This window comes from Mustela putorius, unplaced genomic scaffold, assembly GCF_011764305.1.
Source record: "Mustela putorius furo isolate JIRA1106 unplaced genomic scaffold, ASM1176430v1.1 tig00003853_pilon_pilon_pilon, whole genome shotgun sequence".
Lineage (NCBI taxonomy): Eukaryota > Metazoa > Chordata > Mammalia > Carnivora > Mustelidae > Mustela > Mustela putorius.
In genome coordinates, this window is record NW_025422005.1 from 74,184,938 (window position 1) to 74,212,901 (window position 27,964).

The following is a 27,964-nucleotide window of genomic DNA, read 5'->3' on the forward strand; positions in this document are numbered from 1 at the left end:
GTCCACAGATCAAACTCAAATACATAGAAGAGCAGATTGTATATACTATACGTAATATGCACATACTAGCATACTAATGGATGAATCTTTAATCAGCTCATTTGTCAGGAACAAGCTATGTAGTCATTAAGGAATTCAGGATTCTAGCGACTTCCATGGCAGTTCTAAGGACTGTCATTCCATTTAGCTGAAATTGGTGAAAGCATGGAGGAAGCTATCTCAGAGTTTTTGATCAGTTGGGCCTCGAAACAGAGTAGTTCCACTTAATGTTTCATTAACCAGAAATCAGTCACATGTGCATCTATGAGCAACGACCAAAAATAAAGCTATGTATTCAGAAAGAAGGGAAACAGATTTTGGTTACCAACTAACAGTTTATGCCACTACAAGTGGCATAAACTCTTATGCCACTTTTCTTTCTTTCTACATAAAAGCATACTCTTCGCTAAAACCAGAGAAAACTGAAGTTTTATTTTTGAAGGGAATACCAAGCATCTTTCCATAAGAAGATACAATAACTAATATTTAAGGTTGAAATACACTTTTCAAGTCCTTGAAAGGGGTTAGTAGGGAAACATAAGCTTTATTTATAAAAGATACAGTAAATCATAGCTAAAACAGACATTCATTACTATCTAGCCATTTGTGAGGTAAGTGGTGTGTGTGTATATATATATATATATATATATATATCATGTATATCATGTATATATATATATATACATGAACATGTGTATATGGGTATAACCATACTTTACATGTAAAAGGAATAAGATTTTTTTGACCTTATCCTCTCAAGGTGAAAATCATTTAATCAATTTTGTCCCCCTGGGGCCAATATCACAATGAGATAGGCAATCTGAGTCCAGAAGACTTAAGTTACTTATCCAAGGTCACAAAGCTAATTAGCTGACCAGCCAGAAATTATTCTTAGGTGTCCTGACCACCATCCAGTGCTATTTCCAATATACTATTGTGAATCCTCATCTTAGTGAGTATACATATTAGCATCCCATTTGTCCATAACATAAACCAAAGAGGAAAAAAATGAACAATGTTTTATAAGATATGGCATAGTAGCTAGCTGATTGGGGGTTTTGTTTGCTTGCTTAATGACTTGTTTATTTTTCTTTTAGGTTTTTTTTTCCCCCGGTGTAGTAAATAACACAAGAGGAGGTGTACCTAGAGTTTCAATAACCATCATCTGTAAAACTGTTGGGCAAAAGGAAATGAAAATCAAGTCAAAGTAAAACTCACCCAAGCAGCCCTCTAATGACCAAATGACTTTTCAGGTCACAGTGTGTCTCCCCTCTCTTTGCATCCCTCCATGACAAAGAATGGTCAGTGTCAAGAAGGATATTCTACACGTTGCCAAGTACAAATCCAAGACTTGTGAAAAAGTGTCTCAGTGTTGCCTGTACCAAGGGATGGCTGACTTTTCTAACACAAAAGCATTGCCATTATTCCTAACCAAGTACCAGCTAATGGGAAAAAAATAAAAAACAGTACCTTTCACAAGCACCTATCTAAAACATACTCTGTGTTCAGAGCAAAAAACAAGGGACAGATGTCTGTCACATTAGAAATACCTTTCAAAATCTATGAAAGTAATTTTTGGAGCTACTTTAAAATATCTTACATAGGAAAGATGATGGTTGTGCTATATACATTAGGATAATTTGACAAGAACAAAGTTAATGGTCCTGATGGTGCATCAGGTTGAAAATAATGACATTTTTATCAGGTTTTATTAGGGAATATTGTAACTATATTTCAGAGTGAGAAGAAACTGCAGATTTTCAGAATTATTTTAAAGTCTTTTAAAGTACCTCCAGAAATAAGCATAATCCAACTTTTCCTTTTAGTAACTGCTTAATCTTCCATGGTAAAAAATAGTTATATTCTTTCCTTTTAGTAGGACAGGTAAAATTGTCACTTAGAACATCAAAGCTATTAAATCTGTTTTTTAAAAGAATCATCTCTTAGATTCCATAACACTAGCATTCTAGATACTTTCCTATTACCGTTTTAATGAAAGAAAAAAATCTAGCTAAAATTGCACTATCTGACCTTTGCATTAATAGTCTTGCCTCTTGCCCATCAAGCTAATAAAGAGTTCAGGGAATCATAAGGCCTCATCTGGAAACGATAGAATTTCTGCCTTTGTCTTTCTTCCCTGGACACTAATGGCTTTTTGTCAGTCCTCCTCACTCAGTGTATGACACATGAAGGCTTTCCATTTTAGTTGTCCATTAACTTCAAGCATTATGACAAGAACAAAGCAACCCCCTAAAGAAACTAAACTCAAACACTCATATTAAATTTCACCAATTCCTCAGCTTATAAGGTGCTGTTTTCAATTGTCAATAACGCTCGTAAGAGTAAGCGATATCCATTACTAATTAAAACAAGCTGTTTAAATAAACACAAAAGGTCACCAAGCCTGCAGATCAACACACTCGTGCTATTGTTTGGCTTCCTGGTCATTACCATCTGATGATTGTTTCTATCTTCTAGTCACCTATTTTTCTAAGTAACAAATGTAGAAAATAAGCACAGGGAAAGCAACAAGTCCACAGTTAGTGCCAGGAGGCGCAGAGCTCCAATGGGGCAGTGGGTATTGTTTCCTGAACGTCAGTAATGTGCATCATATCACTGCAAATGAAAGCAAAGAAATTTTCATTTATTTTTCCTGAGTTCGTAGGGATCAAAGGCATAAACTACAGGGAAATGCAGTTTTTATTAGGAAAAGTGACATCTGTAGTTTTCTATAAGATTTTTAAACAACCTTTTATCTAGATGGATGTGCTATTAAGGCACAAATAAAATGTAATACCTTGTCTGACATGCTGAACAATGGCTTATTTTAAAAGTTTTATTTTTGTGCAACTAAGTCCCCTATAAAATATTTTGAAACTATTTGCTCAATCTTTGCTTGAGCTCTGACATTTGAAACTGACTTTTCTTTTAGACTTGTATTCCCTAACAGTATATTAATTACATAGAGGATATAATCTCTGAATTAATATCAAACCAATTGAGTAAGCCGGTATAAGGAGTCAGATAGACTTTTTAAGCTTCTTAATATTAAGTTGTGTGATTCAGTTATTATAATCAATTCCAAGTTATCAACAGAAGTAGAAGGGAGAAATAATTTAAATTAACAAAACCCAGAGATAATTCCCAAGGTTCACTTTAGCCAATAGTATCAACATTGTCCTCCAAAGCTTTTATCCAAAATATTTATGCACAATTGTGTTACTAATTTACAGATTTTTAATTCATCTTATTTTTTTCTGACCTAAATTATAGCAGAGGTATTAATGAATCTTGAAGGAAGGAAGAGTACAAAATAATCTTTGTTGCTCATCTATTATATTCCTGTCTGAGTGATAAAACCTTCACATATATCATCTCATTTCATTCTGTGAGGACAGTAATATTACCCACAATTTGAAATTAAGATTACTAAATCTCAAAGAGTTTACATAAGGTATTCAAAATCATCCAACCAGCAAGGAGTAGAATCTATGTAAACACTCCAATTATATAATCAAGTCCAGCAACCCTAGGCGTTGACTCAACTCAATATGATCCCTTAGCTAACCAGAAGACGTACTGAGTTTGAAAGTTTCAAAGGGTGTTTATTTGCAGGACATAATGGAGTTGCCTTATTCCATTCTAACCCTGTGATTACACATATTGTGACTTGGCTTCCAACTTTACAGCATTGTAGTTCTTTGGTGAATGGAAGCATTTCATCAGTTACCATACAGTGAAAACAATACAGCTGGATAGTAATGTTGACTTTGCCATTCAATACAAAAAAAGAAAAGAAATTCAGATGTCCGTATCTAAAGAGCTGTAGCATTTAGACATTTGAAAATTGTGGTTCTTAGATTCTGAAATTCTGCAGAACTTGTAGCCATCACTTACACTCCACTTAACTGTATTCTGCAAAATTTAAAAGTAGGCACTTTTGGGACATACAGCACTGTGAAAAACAAGCAATATCAAAAGCAGAATCTACGGGATAATGGATTAAAAGTTAAACCTGATACTTTTTCTACTCACCCAAGTAGTCTAGTTAAAAAGCTACTGTAACAAGTATAAACTAAGCCAAGATGAGTATGTTTTGCCAAAACTTCAGAACCCACTTATAAATCACCAAATTCAACATAAACCATTTTCAATGAGTAAAAGCATGAGAAAGTGTATATTAAATGTTTCTATACCTTAGGGGAAAGACTATGCTTCATAGATATTCAAAACAATAAAGAAATAGAATGTTTAACTTAAGGATAAATAAATCAAAATACTGGGTTAAACATCCTTTAATAACCTTGGTTTCTAAAGTATAATGAAAAGACATTTCCATTTTTAAAAAATTTCTTGAAACATCAAAAAAAAAAAAAAAACTGGAGATACTTTTGGTGACAAGAAAACAGTTATTCAACTTACTCCCTCCGTGCAGACTCTCCATTCTCTTTCATTTTTATTCTTCCCTCCCACTTTCCTAGGCATTAACATTCACCAGAACCTTATCAGGAAGAAAAAAAAAAAAAATCAAAAAGCGGGATATTCAAACCCATCGATTCATGGTATATCTTAGCTACTCTGATAAAAGGCTTGGTGGAGAAAAGGGTTTATACTGCAAAGTGAAGTGCACCATGGATGACCTGCGAGACTGAATTTCTCCAGGCCATCGAGAGCTGACCCCAAAGTGAGTGTCTCATGGGGAAGTTCCCCTGTGAGGGTGGGAGGGAGCCTGCTTAGGAAGGCTACCGCAGAGTAGAAGAAGCGGTGGAGTGCAACATCTGAACTTTTAAGTTCGCTATGGCGGGGTCATACCTGGCTTAGAAGTGCTCAGATGGCGAAGAGGGACGGAATCTGAGGAGTGACCGGGTGCGCCGAGGATCCCGAAGGTCCAAGGAGGAAAGGGTGGCGCCAAGGTGCTACGCAGTTCCCAGGCAGGGGAGCCGGGAAGCGGGCAGAGAGCAGCAGGTCTTGGTGCAGGCATAAACTGCGAACTGCAGCGGGGTAGAGGGCCTGCCTTCCAGGGACAGGGCAGCACGCGTGAGAGACCCTCCACTGGAGGAACAGTGCCGGTCCACGCCTTTGGCGACTCTAAAATTTGGAACTTTGAAACTGTGTCACTTGCCTGAGAAGAAAAGCCTCAAACTCTGGCAGGTTTCAAACCGAAACCGGGAAACAAACACGGTGATTGGTCGCTTTTCTGGGAGGGCTCCGTGAAGGATAGGGGGTCCCAACTTTCAGGTACAAGGCTAGAGAGCAGGGCGCAGCCATTTTCATCCCGCTCATCGGGGCTGAAAGCCTTCAGGGCGCAAAACAGCGCCACCTAGTGCGACCCCAACCCTACACCAAGCCCCGCCCCCTGGGCCCGGAGACTCGTTTCCAGAGAAACAAGTCAGCCTGAGAATCCCTGCAGCAGGCCCCTCTCCCCCTGAAGACCAGTGCAAACAACTACCTCCCACCAAGTTTATTGATCATGGAGTGCTGCAAAGCTTCAGATCTAGGGGAACAGGATCAGGCTTCCTTTTTACTTTTACTTTATTATTATTATCCTTATTACTTTTATTTTACTTTTCTCCTTTTTTTCTTTTATTTTTATTGCATTTTCATTTATTTTCTTATATTCTCCAATTCCTTTAAAAAATTTTTATTATTTTTTTATTTTTTACATGTAGACTTTTCATATATTTTGTATGTCTTTGTCTACTTTCATTTTATTATTATTATTTTTTTTAGTTTGGGATCTAAATTCCCAAAACATACCCAGAATCTAGGTTTTGTTTTTTAGTTTTCTTGTTTGGTGTTTTTGTTTTTCTTGTTTTTTGGGTTTTTTTCTCTTTTGCTTTGTTTTTTGTTTTTGTTTTTGTTGTTCTTTTTTCTTTTCTTTTCTGGACAAAATGACAAGATGGAGAAATTCACCCTAAAAAAAAGAATATGAAGTTGAATTCATAGTCCAACATTTAATCAATACAGACATAAATAAGGCATCTGAACTAGAATTTAAAACAATGATTATAAGGATACTAGCTGGGCTTGGAAAAGCATAGAAGACACTAGAGAATCTCTTTCTACAGAGATAAAAGAACTAAAATCTTGTTATGCCAAAATTAAAGATGCTATAACAGATGTAAACACAAATGAAGACCATAAAAACAAAGATGGACAGAACAGAGAAGTGCATCAATGATACAGAAGATAAAATTATGGAAAATAAGGAAGCTGAAAAGAAGAGGGAAAGAAAAGTAATGAGCCACAAAGGTAGACTTAGAGAACTCAGCAACTTAGTAAAACATAACATTTGTATCATAGGAATCCCAGAAGATGAAGACAGAGATAAAGGGGCAAAAGGTTTATTTGAACAAATTAGAGCTGAAAACTTTCCAAGTCTGAGGAAGGACGCAGACATCAAAATCAAGAAACACAGAAAACCCATTAAATTCAACAAAAGCTGGCCATCACCAAAGCATAGTATAGTCAAATTCCCAAAATACACAGACAAGGAAAGAATCCTGAAAACAGCAAGGGAAAACAGATCCTTAACCTACAAGTGAAGACAGATTGGGTTTGTAGCAGATCTGTCCACAGGGACCTGGCAGACCAGAAATAAGTAGAAGGAAATATTCAACATGCTGAATAGGAAAAATATGCACCCAAGAATTCTTTTTTTTTTTTTTAAGATTTTATTTATTTATTTGACTGAGATCATAAGTAGGCAGAGAGGCGGGGGTGGGGTGGGGCCAGGAGCAGGGGAAGCAGGCTCCCCGCTGAGCAGAGAGCCTGATGCAGCACTCAATCCCAGGACTCTGGGATCATGACCTGAGCCAAAGGCAGAGGTCTAACCCACTGAGCCACCCAGGCACCCCATGCACCCAAGAATTCTTTATCCAGCAAGGCTGTCATTCAAAATAGAGAGATAAAGAGTTTTCCAAAGAAAACAAAAAAACAAAAACTAAAGGAGTTCATGACTACTAAACCAGCCCTGCAAGAAATTTTAACAGGGACTCTTTGAGTGGAGAAAAAAACCAAAAGCATCAAAGACTAAAAAGGACCAGAGAACATCACCAGAAACACCAACTCTACAGGTAACATGATGGCACTAAATTCATCTCTCTCAATAATCACTCTGAATATAAATGGACTAAATATGAGAATCAAAAAACATAGACTATCAGCATGGATTAAAAAAAATCAAACAAAAAAATATAAGATCGAGCTATATGCTGCCAACAAGATAATTTATTTTAGACCTAAAGACACCTTCAGATCGAAAGTGAAGGATTGGAGAACAATCTGCCATGGCAATGGACATCAAAAGAAAGCCAGAGCAATCATATTAAGAGCAGATAAAGTAGATTTTAATACAAAGACTGTAACAAGAAATGAAGAAAGGCCAACATACAATACATCATTAGTTTTTGATGTAGGGTTCAACGATTCATTAGTTGTGTATAGCACCCAGTGCTCATCACAGCATGTGCCCTCCCCCATTACCGGATTACCCCATTCCCCCACATATATGTTGACTAATTGAACATAATAATAAAAAATAAATTCAAAAATTATTAAAAATTAAAATTTAAAAAAGAAATGAAGAAGGACATTATAACATAATGCTATAGTGGTCCATCCATCAAGAAGATCTAAAAATTGTAAATATTTATGCCCGCAACTTGGGAGCACCCAAATAGATAAATCAATTAATAACAAACATATAGAAACTTATCAATGATAATACAATAATAGTAGGGAACTTTAACAGCCCACTTATAACAATGGGCAGATCATCTAAGCAGAAAATTATTAAGAAAACAATGGTTTGAATGACACACTAGACTGGAGGGACTTAAGAGAGATATTCAGAACATTTCATCCTAAAGCATCAGAACATATGTTCTTCTCAAATGCTCATGGAACATTCTCCAGAATATACCACATACTAGGTCAACAATCAGGCTGCAACCAGTATAAAAAGACTAAGACTATACCATACATATTTTCAGACCACAACACTATGAAATTAGAAGTCAACCATAAGAAAAAGTTTAGAAAGACATCAAATACTGGAGATTAAACTACATCTTATGAAAGAATCAATGGATTAGTCAAGAAATCAAAAAATAATATAAAAAATACATGGAAGTAAGCAAAAATGAAAGCACAACAGCCCAAAAACTTTGCAATGCAGCAAAAGCAGTCCTAAGAGGGAAGTATATTGCACTACAGACCTACCTCAAGAAGAAAGAAAAGTCTCAAACATACAACCTAACCTTACACCTAAAGGAGCTAGAAAAGGAACAGGAAATAAAGCCTAAAGGCAACAGGAGAGAAACACTAAAGTTTAGAACAGAAATCAATTATATAGAAACAAACAAACCAGTAAATGGATTAATGAAACTAAGACCTAGTTCTCCAAAGAATTAATGAAATTGATAAACCCCTAGCCAGATTTATCAAAAAGAAAAAGAAAGGACCTAAATAAATAAAATCACAAATGACAGAGGAGAGATCACAACCAACACCACAAAAAAAAAATCAATTAGAATACAATGAAAAATCATACGCCAACAAACTGGGCAACCTGGAAGGGAAAAGGACAAATTCCTAGAAACTTACAAACTACCAAAACTGAAACAAGAAGTAATAGGAAATTTGAATAGACTCTGAACCAGCAAAGAAATTGAATCAGTCATCAAAAATCTCCCAACAAACAAAATCCTGGGCCAGATGACTTCCCAGGAGAATTCTACCAGACATTTAAAGAAAAGTTAATACCAATTCTTCTCAAACTGTTCCAAAAAATAGAAACGGAAGGAAAACTTCCAAACTCATTCTACAAAGCCAGATAAATTACCTTGATTGCAAAACCAAAGATACCACTAACAAGGAGAATTACAGGCCAATATTCCTGACGAACATGGATGCAAAAATTCTCAATAAAATACTAGCAAAACTAAGTGAATAGTACATTGGAAGAATTATTCACCATGATTGAGTGGAATTTATTCCTGGACTGCTGGGCTGGTTCAATATTTGCAAATCAATCAATGTGATACATCATATTAATAAAATAAAGTATAAGGACAATATGATCCTGTCAATAGATGCAGAAAAAGCATTTGAAAAAATATAGCATGCTTTCCTAATAAAAACTCTCAACAAAGTAGGGATAGTTGTAACATACCTCAACATCATAAAGGCCATATATGGAAGACCCTCAGCTAATATCATCCTCAATGGAGAAAACTATGGTCAGGAACAAGACAAGGATGTCCACTCTCACCATTACTATTTAACATAGGACTGGAAGTCTTAGCCTCAGCAATCAGACAACACATAGAAATAAAAGACATCTAAATCAGCAAGGAAGAAGTCAACCTTTCACTATTTACAGATGACATGATACCCTGTGTAGCAAACCTAAAAGACTCCACCAAAAAATTGTTAGAACTTATATATGAATTCAGCAAAGTCAAAGGATATAAAATCAATGTGCAGAAATCTGTTGCATTTTTATACACCAATAACGAAGCAGAAGAAAAAGAAATCAAGTCAACAGTTCCATTTGCAACTGCACCAAAAACAATAAGATATCTAGGAATAAATCTAACTAAAGAGTAAAATATCTCTATTCTGAAAACCATAGGACACTTATGAAAGAAATTGAAGAGGACATAAAGAAATAAAAGCATTCCATGCTCATTTATTGCAAGAACATTATTAAATTGTCTATACTACCCAAAATAATTTATACACTTAATACAATACTGATAAAAGTACCACCAGCATTTTTCAGAGAGCTAAAACAAACAATCCTAAAATTTGTATGTGACCACAAAGACCCTGAATAGCCAAAACAATGCTGGAAAGGAAAAACAAAACTGGAGTCATCACAATTCTGGATTTCAACCTATATTACAAAGCTGTTGTCATCAAGACAGAATGGCATTGGCACAAAAAACAGACACATAGATCAATGGAACAGAATAGAGAACCCAGAAATGGACCCACAACTCTATGGTCAACTAATCTTCGACAAAGAAGGACATAATAGCCAATGGAAGAAAGAGGGTCTCTTCAACAAATGATGCTTGAAAAACTATATAGCAACATGCAGAAGAATAAAGCTGGACCAGTTTCTTATACCATACACAGAAATAAATTCAAAATGGATTTAAGACCTTAATGTGAGACAGGAAGGCATCAGAGGATAACACAGGCAAAAACCTCTTTGGCCTTTACTGTACCAACTTACATTACTAGACATGTCAACACAGGCAAGGAAAACAAAAGCAAAAATTAACTATTGAGACTTCAAGATAAAAAGCTTCTGCACAGCAAAGGAAACAATCAACAAAACTAAAAGCAGCCTACAGAATGGGAGAAGATATTTGCAAATGACATATCTAATAAAGGGTTAGTATCCAAAATCTAAAAAGAACTTATCAAGCTCAACACCCAAAAGACAAATAACCCAGTTAAGAAATAGGCAAGAAGAAATGAATAGACACTTTTCCCAGAAAGACATCCAGGTGGCCAACAGACACACAAAAAGATGTTCAGCATCAATCATCATCAGAGAAATACAAATCAAAAGCACAATGAGATACTACTCCACACCTGTCAGGATGGCTAAAGTTAACAACACAAGAAACAACTGGTGTTGCTGAAGATGTGGAGAAAGGGGAACCTTCTTGAACTGTTGGTGGGAATGTAAACACATGCAGTCACTCTGGAGAACAGTACGGAGGTTCCTCAAATTTTTAAAAACAAGGACATCGTGTGAGTGGCTCAGTGAGTTAAGTGTCTTCCCAGCTCAGGTCATGATCCTAGGGTCTTGGGATAGAGTCCCACCTCTGGCTCTCTGCACAACAGGGAGTCTGCTCTTCCCTCTCCCTTTGCCCCTCCCCCTGCTTGTTTCTCTCTCTCTCTCTCTCTCTCTCTCTCTCTCTCTTTCAAATAAATAAATAAAATCTTTTTTTTAAATGTTAAAAATAGAATTACCTTAGGATCCAGCAATTGCACTACTAGGTATTTTCCCAAAGAATACAAAAATACAGATTTGAAGGGGCACATGCACACTAATATTTATAGTAGCATTATCAACAATAGCCAAACTATGGAGAAAGCCCAAAATTCATCAACTGATAAATGAATAAAGAAGATGTAATACACACACACACACACACACACACACACACACACATATCCATATTACTCAGCCATCAAAAAGAATGAAATCGTGTCATTTCTAATGACATTGATGGAGCTATGGTGTATCATGTTAAGTTAAATAAGTCAGAGAAAGACAAATGCCATATCTCACACAGATGTGGAATTTAAGAATGAAAACAAATTAACATATGGAAAGGGAGAGAAGTAAGAAAAAAAGAAAGAAAGAAAGAAAAAAGGGGGGGGGGGAAACAAGCTGTAAGAGACTTTTAAGGATAAAGAACAAACTGAGGGTTGATTGAGGGTGGTATGGGCTAAATGGGTAGAGGATGGGCTAGATGCGTGGGGGATGGGCTTGATGGGTGATGAGTATTAAGGAGGGCACTAGTTATGATGAGAACTGGGTGTTGTATGTAAGTGAATCACTGAATTCGACTCCAGAAAGCAACGTGGCACTGTATGTTAACGACCTAAAATTTAAATTCAAATAAGTAAATAAATAAATAAAATGACCCAAAAAATTAAAAATAAAATAAAACATGATGCCTCTAATACTATCAGGAAAGAGGTAATTCCACTGTGACGAAGAACATGTTTCATGAAATGTACAGTTGTTCATTAAACTTTAAGAAAATGAAGACTTCATTGGATGATCACCTCCGAACATCAGGTTTTATAACATACCAGTAAGAACACATGACTTAAAAGAAGGCGTAGATTCAAATCTCAGCTCTCTTCCTTGTTAGTTGCATAAACTTGGGATAGTCATTTAATGTTTTCAGAATTTAGTCTCTTCACATAATGTGAAAACAATAGAACATTCATTTGTTACAATAATTAAATGCAATGAGACACTTTAAGCACCTATCACAGAATCTGACAACTAAAAGATACTAATGTCAAGGAGAATTTTGATAATGTAGCTATTCAAATAAAGTGATATAAGTCATTGAAAATGATCCAATGACCTCACCTAATCTATCTTCACTTCCCATAAAAATGACTTTTTAAAAAAATTCCACCATCTGTAATTGCAGAATACAGCATATCAAAAGAAAAGAAGAGGAATTGGATAGTCTACAGTGAAACCTGTACATTTCTACCTGCAGCTCCTGTGCACACATTCACAGATTCACGGTCAAGGCACAGAGAGAATGGGGTAAGAATATTTGACTCCATTTTAAATGAAAACTCAGATGACCACTCTATTTCACAGATCTTCAATAGCAAGGTCTACAAATTTGGTGGTCAGTTACTACTTTAACAGTACATAATGGGTACATACACAATTCTGTCATAGATTAGAGATCGCTAAGCCATTTTTTAAAAAATGTAACATATTTGTACATATTTCGGGAAAAGTGGTAACAGTGAGTGACTTGTGATTTGAGGGTTGCATTGAAAAACACAAGGTTAAGTAAATATTAAGTATAGATCATTTAAACAATGTTAAGAAGAATTTCCAATATAACCATGGAATTTTGCATTTTATAGTGGGGGTGCAGTGAGAAAAAATAGAAGAAAAGTTTTGATGACTAGCTTTTCTAGACAATAAAAATATATAAACATGTTCTGCAATTCCATTTTATTTCTGCAGCAAGATATGATATGGAACTCTAATAATACTTTACATTTGAGATCAACAAAAAAGTTGAGCTGATAACTCTATACTAGACATTAACAGGTACAATTAATATGAATGTCACAGCACATATATTTTAAATGATAACGCATCATATACATTCACAAAGATCACTCTCAAAATGGCTCTTAATTATCCTTGCAATAGAGTTTCCTCACTCTGCTTCCAGTATGAGTAGGTTGGAAGTCCAAAGTCCTATTTTAATTTGAAATGTCCTTGTCCCTTTTAGATCAAGCTGGCAGTGGTTCCATGAATACAATTCTCTTAAAACTTTGGTGGGTCTTCTATAAATCTTTTTAAGTTTCACTCTGCTAGAGAAAAGCCACACCTATAAATCTTCTTTCAACATGTCCTTATCTACTGTAAGTTTCTCATAATGCTGCTGCAGAAAACCACAGTGAATATTCTTAGAAGCTCTGTTGTCCAGTGGAAATGGTTTGTGAAGAATGCTTTTAAAGTCTGTACAGGGATTTTTTTCTTTTAAATAAAAAAATTTAGGGCACCTGGGTGGCTCAGTTGTTAAGTGTCTGCCTTTGGCTCAGGTCATGATCCCAAGGACATAGGATCGAGCCCCCCACATCGGGCTCCCCGCTTGGAGAGGAGCCTGCTTTTCTCTCTCCCACTCTCCCTGCTTGTGTTCCTCACTGTCTCTCTCTGTCAAAAAAATAAATAAAAATATTAAAAATATTTTTTTGTTAAAAAATTTTTTACTGTTATAAGCACTTCCTTAAATCTTTCTGAGTTCTCTCACAAAATGTTTTATGGTCACACACACTGGCTTCACCATGTTTTCCTGACAGTGCCTGGATTTGATATTTGCCCAGAAGCCTTTTCTTGTTTTTAGTACTGTGTGCTCTTTGGAGAGCCTAGGCATAAAGAAACAATTTTATTTTTTGAATTCAGCTCTTTGGGATTTAACTGAACTTCTTTAAACTTATCTTGTTCCTCTTGTGCTTCACTCTAAACAAAAGAAATGACCAGGTGGCAGTGGCAACACTCAGCCTGTAAATATCCTTAGATAGCTCACTCAGCTTGTGAAGTACATTTTCCACTTTCAATGTTACCACAAGAGACAGGGCTGAAACTTCCATAAAGATCTAACAATAATCTCCTTTCTCCAGCTTACTATAGCATGTTTCTCACTTTCTTTCTGGAATAGCCTCCTGAAGGGCTCCATTAACAGTCTCAGGCCCCTTCCAACTTCTACTCACCGCCCAGCCCCAAAGCAACGGCCATATTTTTCAGGTTTTGTTTCAGCAACACCCCACTTCTGGTACTAAAATCAGTATCCGTTATTATGGTTCTACAGTTTCCCCAAAACATGATAACTTCTCACCATAATAATCATTTATTAACTCTTGTGATGTCTGTGGATCATGAATTCAGAAAGGTCTCCATTGAGAAGTTATCATTTGGGGTCATTCATGAAATTTCAGTCAGATGCCTGCCATAGAGACAGGCATTTGGAGGCCATTTTTTTGTTGTTGTTGTTGAAAAGGAAGGAGAATTCAAGGGGAAGAACCAAAAGCCCAAAGACCAAAGGGAATCATTTCTGGGCTTTAAAACTGAGACCTAATCCAGGGACTGGCAATGTGTGCCTAACTGGGCTTCAGAATCCCTTGGAGCAGAGTACCTTGGTGGCTCAGTTGGTTAAGTGTCTGCCTTTAGCTCGGGTCATGATCCCAAGGTCCTGGGGTCTAGTCCTGTGTTGGGCTTCCTGCTCAGGGGGAATCTGTTTCTCCCCCTTCCTTTGCCCCTCCCCCTGTTTATGCTCTCTCTCAAATAAATAAATAAAATCTTTTTTTTTTAAAGTTAAATAGATAGATGATAGATAGATGAAAGAAAGAAAGAAAGAAAGAAAGAAAGAAAGAAAGAAAGAGAGAAAGAATCCTTTGGAGCAGGGACCAGTGTGCCTCTCATTTTTCCCTGAATGAACGAATGAGACATTAGAGTTAGTGGCTATCCTGATATCCTTGACACCACTGTATTTGGTTGGATAGAGAATCAGGTAACACATTGCTTTATCTCAAAGGTCTTCCAATAAGAAACTACACTTAAGGACTGTTAGTTAAGTGGCCTTATTTGTATCTGAAGCTAAGTTAGATATCAAGATTCTGGTCCTAGAGCTTAAGCTGATGCTGCAACAGCTGAGACTTTCTGGAGGTTTGAGAGGGAGAAGTACATTTTGCATTTGAGAGGGACATGCATTATTAAGGAGGGGACTATGATTATCAGCCCCTAAGGACTTTGTCTCCGTGTGTTCATTTCTTATGTATTACTCTCTCACATTGACTTAAGGCTGGCCTACATGACCAATAGGATATGAAGAAGTGATAGCATTTGACTTTCAAGTCTAGGTTATAAAAGGTATTTCAGTGTCTGTCTTAGCCTCAGGATCTCTCACTCTGGAGGAAGTCAGTTGCTGTCTCATGAGGACACCCCACCAGCCTCATGGAGATCCATAGACGCAGGACCCCGAGACTCATAGCCAGCTGTCAGCAGTGGTGAGGGAACCACCCCGAAAGTGGGTCATCTACCTCCAGTCAAGCCTTCTGTCCTAGCCAACATCTGACTGCAAATGCATGGGGGATCCCAAGAGATGCCCAGTGGAGCCCTTTCCATAGGAAACAGGAGCAATAATAAATGATTGTTGTTGTCTGAGCAACCAAGATTGAAAATAATTTGTTACACAGCCATAGTGGCCTATACAAAAATATCAGATTAATTAAATGTTGAAAATAAGTCAATATTCAAAAGTAAAAATACAATAACAAAAACATAAATTATGTTTTGTAGCAGAAAAGATACACTGAGGGAAAAAAAGGAAACGTGACAGGAATAAAGATTTTTACTCAAGAAAGAAATTTTATATTTGTTTTGCAACACATTTTATTTCAACAGTAAGATATAATGTGGGACATTACTAGGATACTATATATAAGATCACTCAAAAAGTACATTTGATAGTTATATACTAGACATTAGTAGGTTCAATTAACCCAGAATTTCATAGTATAATGATTATAAATATATTAATGTCATATTATATTAATAATGTGCACAGAATCAGTTTAAAAAATATATAAGTGTCTAACACTTCATACTTCACCAAGGGAGACTATGTTGTATAATTTCAGAATGTAAGCAAAGTTAATCCTTCTTTATTATTTTAAAAAGAATTTAAGATACTGTCAAAGTTTCTTTTAAATGGATTTTTTAAAAATAAACATAGTACCAAAAGTTTGTTTACTCTTATTTGCTTGCAATAGGCAATATGTATTAACCTATCCAACTTTACATATAAACTAATTGTAATTATTACAATCCATATAATTTAGCAGGTTTTTTTTTAAATTACACCCAAGCAACACCTTTCCATATGGCCAATTAGTAGAGTCGTAAAATGCAGCAAATATATGATGCTGTATTGAACATCTGTGTTGGTTATCCTATGGGAATTTTTAATAAAGGACCAAGCAGCATATTGATGTTAATTCTACGTTACCGGGACTTTAAATAAAAAACTAAAATAAATAGCATCCATTAAACTGATCATACTGTTGTAACTCAAATTGTGTTTATTATGCTAATGGAACATGAAATTAAGAAAAAGACCTTTATGCCAGTGGAATTAATTAATGAGCTTTATGAAGGCATTGGGATGTAATTTATTTCTAGATAAGTAAGTCTAATTTGCAGTTCCATGGGTCTCTGCAATGCTGATTGTAATAGTTATTCCTGCAGATGTGCTGCTCACAGCATGTCTTTCCATTAGAACTGAACACCTCATTATATAAACTGTACCTAATTAAACATAATACAGTGGTGACTTGTTAAACTGGCCTTTTTAAGTCAGCAGCTGCCTAAGCTAATAATACTGTACACAAGATTTATATCATCTTCCCTATAATACTGATATTAAAATATACTGCCCAAGGGATTGATAACTAATTTACCAGTATGTAACAGGTACATTTCTGATTCTGTGATAAGAGATTAAAGACCAGCAGCCCATAAAAATGAAATGAATTTGAGTCCATTTGGAACTCAGAAGTACTTGGGAAACTTTATTAAAACTACATGCCTTTTTAAAAAATCAGTGAAATAGTCATGAAAAGAAAGTGAACACTAAAAAGTAAAATAAATAAATAAATATGGAAGATCTAGAGGTCCCTTTGGGTATTTTTCAAGAGCATACAAAAATTATATCAGAGTCAACATGCTGCGGTTACAATTGTCCCTTATGGTCACATCTGGGTATGAAATATGGCATTTGCCACTGGAGGCCAGGAAAATATGTAGAATACCAGACCTTGCTCTGCTTTACTTGGGTTTTGAACTGATATCTTTAATAGAAACTATACTCTCTTCTTTTTTTTTTAATTGATAGCTTCTGAGGTAAAAGTAACAGCCATGACGCTGGAACCCCATACCATGAAAGTAGAGCACACCCAGAAATGTCCCTGGCAGTTCATTTTCTTGTCCAGCTCCACGTTCACCTGGTTATACCTTTCGCTTTCAACACTCAGCTCAGGCCTAGCAAAGCTCTGAAAAGCTTGTCTTGACTCAAACCCACTCTCTCTTGGGTATTTTTTTGGTTATCTTTCCTCGACATCAGTGCTTTTGGGTAATTACTGCAGATATAATGCTGCAGTAATCTCCTTGCTCTCTCCCACTGATAAATTATAGGACAAAGGCTACTTAAAATTTATCACTGCAACCCAACTCCTAACTGGATCATAGGAGCCAATAAATATTAGTTGACTGGGTGATTCAAACAATCCTCAGTGTGGGAGTTTAGTATTAATTCTTTTTGCATTGAACTCCAATCTTTATAGGATTATAGCATGCCATTTGGTAAATAGTTGTCAGTATGCTCCATTGATAGACACCACTAAAATCAAGGTCCATTTTAATTGTGAACTAAATACAAATTTAACATCAAAGTTAGAGATTCCACACTTCACACAATTTTGCATTTCTGGGTTGTCTCTTTCTGGTCCCCAACAGCCACCTCCCCCACCCCACATATCCATAGAGATACATTCTAAGACCCCCCACCCCCTGTTGATGCCTGAAACCACAGATAGTACCAAATCCTATATATACTGTTTTTTTCCTATACATACACACCTGTGATAAACTTTAATTTATAAATTTGGCACAGAAAGAGATTAACAATAACTAATGACAAAACAGAACAACCATAACAAATACTGTAATGAAATTATGTGAATATGCCTTCTCTATATCAAAGTGCATTATCATACTGTGTTTACACTTCTTCTTGTGATGATGTGAAATGACATGTTTGTGATGAGATGAACTGAAGTGAAGGGCATAGGTGTTGTGACATAGTGTTGGGCTACTATGGAATTTTTTTTTTTAAGATTTTATTTATTTATTTGACGACAGAGATCACAAGTAGGCAGAGAGGCAGACAGAGGGAGAGGAAAGGAAGCAGGCTCCCTGCTGAGCAGAGAACCCCACGTGCGGCTTGATCCCAGGTCCCTGGGATCATGACCTGAGTCGAAGGCAGAGGCTTAACCCACTGAGCCACGCAGGTGCCCCTGGAACTTCTGATCATACATCAGAAAAAGGGTCATTTGGGGCACCTGGGTGGCTCAGTCATTTAAGCATCCTACTCTTAGTTTCAGATCAGGTCATGAGCTCAGGGTCATGGGATCAAGCCCTGCAGTGGGCTCTCACTCAACATGGAGTTTGCTTAAGACTCTCTCTCCCGGGGCGCCTGGGTGGCTCAGTGGGTTAAAGCCTCTGCCTTTGGCTCAGGTCATGATCTCGGGGTCCTGGGATCGAGCCCTGCATTGGGCTATCTGTTCAACAGGGAGCCTGCTTCCCTTCCTCTCTCTCTGCCTGCTGCTCTGCCTACTTGTGATCTCTGTCTGTCAAAATAAATAAATAAATTCTTTAAAAAAAAAAAAGCTTCTGTCTCCTTCTACCCCTACCCCAGGTTAAAAAACAAACTAGACAAAGGAGATTCCATTTTGGAGAAGATTTTTAAAAACATGATTAGTTAGAAACAAAGGTGCATGTGAAAATACTCGTGATATTGGGTAAGATCCATGGCAGGCCAAAGCCATTTAAAAGAGAGCTCAGAAAAAGCATAGAATGAGGAGCATTGGTAAATTTAAGAAAGACACAATTGCTCAACTGGAAGTAAAGATTCTACAAGAGAAACAACTGAGCTTTTCTGTTATGATTTCAGTCCACTTGGAAAAAGTCTTTTTCTTCAGTCAGCCTAAGTAGACATCTGTTTTTGATAGTCAAAAGAACCAAAATTAAATGCATGATTAAAAGGGAGGCATTTAAATTGGCATAATGCTAGTTGCTATAACAAATAAACCTCAAAACTTCAGTAGCTGTTCTATTAAAAGTAGGCTCAATTTTTTAAAAAAGGAGGGGCAAAGAAACCACTGTTTCCAAACCATTTGCAATGATTGCACTAGAATGTTTGCTTCAGTGTCTAATAAAGGTATAGACACTACCAAGAAGTAGTAACTCCAACAAAGATGAGAGGAGGAGAGAGAGATTTTTAATTCCATTTGTTTCTTAATGCAAGTCTTTGTAAGACGCATGAACGTCTTAGAAACGCATGAGCGTATGAACAACACTGGAACCAAACCTGAAAGGGTCATTTTCTGCACTGTTCTATCACTGTCCATCTACCTTAAAGAGGAAGCAGAGGCTCCTGGGTGACTCAGTTGTTAAGCGTCTGCCTTCAGCTCAAGTCATGATCCCACGGTCCAGAGAACCCTGCCTCGGGCTCCCTGCTCAGCAGGAAGCCTGCTTCTCCCTCCCCCTCTGCCCCTGCTTGTGTTTGCTCTCTCGCTGTCTCTCTATAAAATAAAATAAAATAAAAAAAATAAAATAGGCAGCAGGGAATAATGGAAGGAGACAGATACCTGATTGAATCCTGTCTTAATAGTTATGTAACTTTTAGCAAAACTGTTGAATATTTCTGAACTTCAGTTCCTACATCTGAAAATGAGGTAACACCTACTTTGCAGCTGTTGTGTAAATTAAAAGGACAATATGTATAAAGCTCCAATTTTCTGCCAGATCTCTAAAATGTAACTTGAGTATGGCACTACTCTTTTGATAACATGTTACATCTAGAAAACTTAGAGGATCAGATTTGCTCTTTTCTGCTTTCCCAAACAAAGCAGGTCTCAGGCTGTGGATATTCCAACAACCTCTGAATTTAATAACACCACTCCTCAAATATCCAGGTAGTCTAAGCAGTATGTCAGGCATCAAATGAACGGTACAAATTATTTTCCAAATCTGCTCTAGCCATGATGCCTCCAATAGAATATTAGACCCTTTGTTCTGAATGAGAAGAGAGAAAATATAACAATTGTGATCCCAAGTTTCCTCCAGGCCTCTCCAAACTGCTGAAAACAGTGAGGTTACCTAAAGAACCACAACCCAAAGGTCACTGTCACCTTTGCACATTGCTGGACCTCGGGCTCCAATCAGTCTCCTCAAGCTATCTCAGGGAGTGCTGGGGGATGTCCCACTTGTTCTTCCCAATACCATGTCTTATATTTACAGTGTGCCTCATCTCCCCACCCCCTGCTTCTAGGTTTCTACTGCTCAGGACGTCACTTGAGGGAAATTTTCACCTACATTGCTACCAGTGCCATTATTAAAAAATAAAGATTCCCTGCCTGGGCTGCTGTGTCCCATTTATATTCATATAACCCAAACTGCAAAGGCCACAGAGTTAAAGTAAGGCTACATTATCTTCAAACCTCACTACGTGAACCTCCCTAGCCTTTCACAAAAATGGACAGAATGTACTCCTCCTTCATTCTGTCATCTGGGCCTCCAACAACACTACCTCTGCCTTCATAGCTTGGAGTCTTTGCAGAAAACTGATCTACTCCTTTCCTCTAAGAACTGCATGCTCCCCTTTCCAGATCCCTCATTCTTCTTACTCCACTCTATTTCTAACAGAAGTAGCTTATAAATCTCTGTCCTTTGTAGAAAAAAACACAAATTGCCACAGGCTCTACCAATGTATCACACAAACCCAGACATAGGAGAAAGTCAATGTGGGTACAACGAGAGCCGTGGATATATAATAAAATATATAGAGATTCACATATGAGGAAATACCCAATCGAAATACTTCTAGACTGAGGAAAAAAAGTCTTGTTCTGTAAGTCCCAGGTATTCAGTTTTAAACAACTCTAGGCCCAAAATATACCATTTGGCAACAAAACTGTGAGTTGGGCCCTTTAAAGACTTTTCATATAGAGGTTGACCAAAGAAAACCAAAACTACTTGATGTAGAAGTGTAGCCATCACCTCAGAGATCCAAACCTTCCAAAGTCCCTTAGCATCAGAAGCCAAGCTGTGCTTCCCGTGGCCACTGGACATGAAACATACATGTAATTTGAAACCCATGTCCATAACTACATCCAGAAGGGTCTGAGATAACTCCTTTGGAGAACATTCTATTTGATTCTTCTAGGATTAGCTTTCAGAGTCTCTAAAACAAGAACACTTCACAGATGCCCTTAGAAACAAGAGCAGAAAAATGAATGTTCTAACATCAAAACAAAACAACTGGAGATAACAAGGTCACGTTTCAGCACTTTAAAGTGGATTAAAGCTATCTTGAATCTATCCATTTATCTGCTGTTCCACAGCTACCATTTTTGTCCAAACCCTCGTCATTTCCCATCTCAACTATTGCCACAGCCTCCCACTTGCTGGCCTTCATCCTCACCCCGCTTATCCCCATGCATTCCACAAGCTTCAATGTCAATGTCAATCCCTAAAAAAAAACCAAAACCAAAACAAAGCTTCCCTGACCACTCTTATGATAGACAGATTAAGACTGTATGATAGGGGTGTCTGGGTGGCCCAGTCGGTTATATGTCTGACTCTTGGTTTCAGTTCAGGTCATGATCTCAGGGTCCTGAGATTAAGCCCCGCATTGAGGTCATACTCAGTGCCGAGTCTGTTTGTGTTGTCCCTCTCCATCTGCTCCTCTCCCAACCCCTCAAATAAATTAATTAAATCCTTAAAAATTTTTAATAAAAATAATAATAATAATAATAAATAAATCATATGATACGCAGGATAACGTCCCCTCCCAGTGATGTCCTAATTCCTGGAAGTTGGGAAGGAAGAATTAAGAGTTCAGATGGAATTAATGTTGCTAATCAGCTGACCTAGGATAGGGAGATTAGCCTGGGTTTTATAGGTGCATTTGATGCAAACACAGGGGTCCTTAAATGTGGAAGAAGGAGGCAAGGAGACCAGAGTAAATGGGAAAAGGACTCAATCTGCCTCACTCTGAAGATGGAGAAAGGGAGTCACATGCTAAGGAATGCAGGTGGCCTCTAAAAGCTGGAATGAACAAGAAAACAGATTCCCTCTGAGAGAATCTCTCCTTGATAATAGCCCAGTGAGATCCATTTCGGACTTCGGACTTCCAGAATTTTAAGATAGTAAGTCTGCATCAACCCAGAATCAATGAATACCATTATAGCCCAGAAGTTAGCTTCAGCATACAATTTCCCTTTAAATGAAACTACGAATGTTTAGAGACATGACTAATTTCATTTGGATCAAGGATAGTAAATGTACAAAGTTGGCTTAGAACATGTATATGCACATAGCAAGGAAATGATCAGACTACAGACTGATATATATATATATATAACTCAGGAAACAAGGGGAGAACCCAATGGTTCAAAGATAGGAAAAAATGAGTTTATTTAATAAGGATAAGAATACAATGGATTGAAATCTATAAATTATGCTTAAATCCATGAATTCAGAAAAATGTTATGAACTAAAAAATTTAACCATCTTCAGTAAATGACAAGAAATCAGTTCATTGTCTTGAACACCAAACAAATAAAAGAAAAATACCAAGATTTAATCCTGTCTTTCCTATGTGCTCTATATCAGTAGATTAGAGATCATTTTTTTTTAAAGATTTTATGTATTTATTTGTCAGAGAGAGTGAGCACAAGCAGGAGGAGCAGCAGGCAGAGGGAGAAGCAGACTCCCTGCTGAGCAAGCCAGGCTCCATCCCAGGACCCTGAGATCATGACCTGAGCTGAAGGCAGATGCTTAACCAACTGAGCCAACCAGGTGCCCTGATAATAGATAATAGACAAGAAAAAGTATCTTCTAAAAAAAAATTACAGCTAATAAATAAAAACAACTTGATAGAATATCACCATTTTACACTCCTCATTGAACTAATAGATCCAGAAGTTGAACATCAGTAGCAATCAAAAACAGCAAAAAAGCAACACCAGATAACATGTGCCCCCTGATGAAAAGTATATATATAAGTATCCACCTATAATATTGCTAAACAATTAAAAACACATCTCATCCAGCCTCTGGATCCAGCTGCCAATGTTCAAGAAATACAGAGAGGGCAGAGAAATATGTAGAACTGCTTCATAAATATAGAATCAGAAATATAGGCTGTGGGCAACTCAACAAATGCCCAGGGTTTTTGTTTTTTTTTTTTTTTTTTTTAAAGATTTTATTAATTTATTTGACAGATAGAGATCACAAGTAGGCAGAGAGGGAGGCAGAGAGAGAGGAGGAAGCAGACTCCCTGCTGAGCAGAGAACCCAATTCGGGTCTTGATCCTAGGACCCTGGGATCACAACCTGAGCTGAAGGCAGAGGCTTTAACCCACTGAACCACCCAGGCGCCCCCCAGGGCTTTTTTAAACAGAGAGATTATAAATTAAAGATAGGTTAATTGTTAAATTTTAATTGTGCATTAAAAGATACTTAAAAGACTTCTTTTTTTTTTTTTTAATATTCAAGACTATCCTATAGTGCCTAGAGAAGTGAGCAAACCATAAAGAAGTTGCTAGATGACTACATGAGTCAGGATTCCTACTTTCAGGAGAAGAGACTGCAATGAGATGAAGCACCAGGGTGACTGGAAAGTTCTATTTCTTGTCTCAGATGGGGGTCACAATGGTTTTCACTTTATAACAATTTGCTAGCTACATATTTTGGTGTTTGGGTGTCTGGCAAGTCCTGTTCTTGCATTTTTTTAAAATAATAAAATGTTTGACAAATATGAATGCAGTTTCTAAGAACACAGAAAACAGAGAAATAGAGAAGCAACTTCCTACCCCCCCCCGGTTTGGTTGCAGATACAGATAGAAATAAATGCTGAGGAGATTGAGAGTAATGGAGTTATCGGTGGTATTAATTTTTTAAAGATTGTTTTTAATTCTTAGGAAAATGAGCTTAGAAAATGAAAGTAAGATCAGATTCACCTAGACTGTAAAATCTTTAAAAGCCTAACCATCTTTTGCTCCATAACTTTGTGTCTGATTATTGTGGTTGGGAGAGGGGACAATAATTTGTGATTGACAAAATTAAAAAACAGCTGCGAATTTCAAATGACAATTTAATCTATACCATGGGAAATTTGAGAATTGGGCCTTTCTTTCCTACGTAATATTGTCATTCCCTAGGTTCAGCTGAGATTAGGGGTAAAAATATCAAATCAAGTGCTTGAACTGAACCCCATCCTATTTAATTAAACAACACAGTTGGTCCTTTCCAACATAATTATTAATAATTTTAGATATTTATTTGAAATTTTCTCAGTTTCATAAACATCAAAAAGCTGGAATTCTACTCAAAACTAAATTTCCAAAACAGAATAGGATCAATATAATCGATCATGAAACACAAAACATAACATTGAGACCCAATTACTATGAAATGAAATAAAATTGGATATTGTCCCGCAAATATACTAAAGTTTATAGAGACAAAGCAAGTTAGTAGGTACAACGATCTAGGAGGAGTAGGGGATGGAGAGCAACCACTAATGGTTCTATGATAAAAATGCCCTAAAATTGGGATGCTTGGGTGGCTTAGTCACTAATGGTTATATGATAAAAATGCCCTAAAATTGGGATGCTTGGGTGGCTTAGTCAGTTAAGCATCTGCCTTCAGCTCAGGTCATGATCCCAGCGTCCTGGATGAGCCCCAAGTCGGTCTCCTCACCGGGCAGCCTGCTTCTCCCTCTGCTTCTGTCGATATCTGCCACTCATGTTCACTTTCTCTGTGATAAAACAAATAAAACCTTTTAAAAAAATGTCTAAAATTGGTTTTAGACATTGTTGTGATTGTTGCACAACTGTAGTCTACTGTTAAGTAGACTAATAGCTATTACATTGAGCACTTTAAAAGGGTGAAATATGTAAGTGAAATACAGCTCAATAAAACCATTATACACACACACTTATTAATAAGTACACTTGTCATTTCTCTCTCCCTCCCTCACTCTTGTTCTCACCCACTCTTTTCCTATTTTTATTCTCTCATCCCTTGACATGAAATGTAATCAAATTGATACTTTAAAAAGTCTGTTATAGGGCACCTGGGTGGCTCAGTCGGTTAAGCTACTGGTTCTTGATTTGGGCTCAGGGCATGATCTCAGGGTTGTGTGACTGAGCCCTACATTGGGTTCCATCCTCAGTGGGGATTCTGCTTGAGATGTTTTTCTCTCCCTTTCCCCTTTTCCTTCTCCTCTGCCCCTCCCCCCTCTATAAAATAAATAAATATTTTTTTCAAAGTCTGTTACGAGTGCTTTCTCTAAATATCAGGCATGCATACAGCTAGAAGAGGTTTGCATCCTTTTATTTTACTTACTTCAAATTAAAGCTTTGGGAATTAGTCATGCAAATTTATGCAGAATAAGAATATGAGTGCATTACTATTTCAATTCAGAGACAAGAGCACTAGCGCTTTAAAAAATAGAACCAACCTACCTCACTGTTATTGCGATCTTTCTGATTTCAAGAAATAGCAACTATTTCTGATTAAAGTGCCTTCTCACTCTTATATGTATTTCTAATAGACATTAATAGCACATTACACATATTACATCCATTAAGTGAAACACATATCAGCAAATTTGTGTGCTGTATGCATCGAATGGAGCAGAAATGATAGCATACTTGATTAAAATACTGGGTAAAAGTGTTTCTATCCAAGAAGTCTCTAGTATAGATATAATTTAGTTTATGTATATATAAATTATATTAACTGCCTTGGCTTCTAAGTGTTTAAGTGTGATGCTACAGTGATTTTCAGCAACATATACCTCCACTACATTTCTTATGCCACTACAGATTAGATGTGTCTTTGAGACATAAATGTAACACCAGAATTGTATCTTATCTCTTCGTGATTCCTATCTATAAACCAAATACTTCAATAATGTTTTCTAAATTCAAAAAAGACTTCCCCAGTTTTTGCATTGGAAATTTGAAAGACCTAACTGGGCTTTAACTGAATTCCATCTCCACATTCTCTCAGATTATTTGAAAGACATCGAAAATTTTACTGATAGCAAATGCTTAAAGCTTAAACATTTTATTTGCGTTTGTTTCAAGGCCAGAGATTTATTGAAACAATATCAAAAAACATTTTTTAAACTTTAGTAAATACAGTGTCTCATTTTATAAAGCAAAATACTCAAAATTTGTGCCAGTTTTCCTGTGGTTTGTAAAATCTGGTGTACAGTATGTTTGGTGAGTGAAGCCAAATCATTGGGATAGAAAATACGGTCCCAAGTTAATACATCACTTTACCATCTAGCATTTATCAAACATGTAGAGGAAAGTAGGAAAACAGGACTAAACATGTTTTGCATTTTAAGGTAGCAAATACATCGGAACATTTCCTTGAAGTTAAATATCTTTCCCTAAAACAAACTAATTCTTACTCTAAAACCAAACTTTTCGAAAAAGGAAATTTTTTTAAATGACAAGAATACAAATTATGAGAGGTCTGTCTATGACAATTTCTTTTTTCCATATTAGAGAAAAAAGAACATATTCATAGTGTCACTGTCCCTTTTAGCTGTGTGATTTTAGTCACAAAGATATTTTAAAAGTAGAATTTGAAACATTTAGTTAAGCCAGGCAACATTAGCCTGAGACCATGGCATTCTCATAACCTGATTTCTTCTCAAGCCAGGGTGCTATTTATAATAAATGGTTTGATTCAATTATAGACATTCCAATGGGTAGCACTAAGGAGGTCATAAAGTTCATTTATCCCTTCTCTCTTTATCCCTAAGACACTTTCTGTTTATTTCCTTTTTATCCCCAAAAGTTGCCTTTCTGCAAGAGTCTAAAATTTCCTGTTACTTCTATACATTTTTTAAAAAGATTTTATTTATTAATTTGGCAGAGAGTGACACAGTGAGAGAGGGAACAGAATCAGGGGAAGTGGGAGAAGCAGGCCTCCCACTGAGCAGTGAGCCAGATGCGGGGTTCGAAGCCAGGACCCCAGGATCCTGACCTGAGCCGAAAGCAGATGCTCAACGACTGAGCCACCTAGGCACACTAATTCTGTATATTTTTAACTAAACTTGCACACCTAATGTATCAAATAACTTGTAACACTAAACCACATGTTATAAGGCCACTAAACATGCATGAAACCTGTTTCTAATATGACTTGTCATTTCCTAATAATCTGATATTAAACTCATAGGATAATCTAATTTATCGCACTAGTTTTATACATTTGTATACCTTAGACTTGGCCATGAACCTCTCTGATTAGCAAGACAGACAATGATTAAAGTAAATATGATATGGTATGTGACAGGGATATGCCTGAACATTAAATATTTGCTGATTTATATTATAGTAGTGATTCTTCAGCAAAATCAGCCTGCTATAATGTACTCTGTATGTGAGCAGGACCTTTGCTTCATTCACCACTCAATCCCGAGCACCTAAAACAGAGTCTGGCACATAACACGGGCTCATCACAGGTACACTAAATAAATAAATATTTGATAGTAAATTAATAAATAAATAAAGTTCAGAATGATTGGTAACTATCTAGAATATTTCATGGGAACACCTGAAATCTGAATGCACAGAGAGGCAGCACAGAATAATGGTAAGTTTAAATTATAAATTTTTTAAAAAAATATCCAGTGTTAGCAAAAATATAGAAAATAAAAGGAGCTATCATCAACTGCCGGTACCAATGTAAACTGATACATTTTTGGATGATAATTTATAATATACATTATAAGCTTTAATCCCCAAAGTCTATT

The 27,964-nt window shown here is 36.6% G+C and overlaps 1 long non-coding RNA gene across 1 annotated transcript in view; it reads right to left on the reverse strand.

The window, feature by feature from the left end:
- LOC101676097 overlaps positions 1–5,452 on the reverse strand; it is a 121,707-nt gene extending 116,255 nt beyond the window's left edge. The window contains exon 1 of the long non-coding RNA XR_001179431.2: positions 4,852–5,452. This is a non-coding gene — a long non-coding RNA (uncharacterized LOC101676097). The remainder of the gene's footprint in view (positions 1–4,851) is intronic.
- Positions 5,453–27,964: the final 22,512 nt, after the last annotated feature.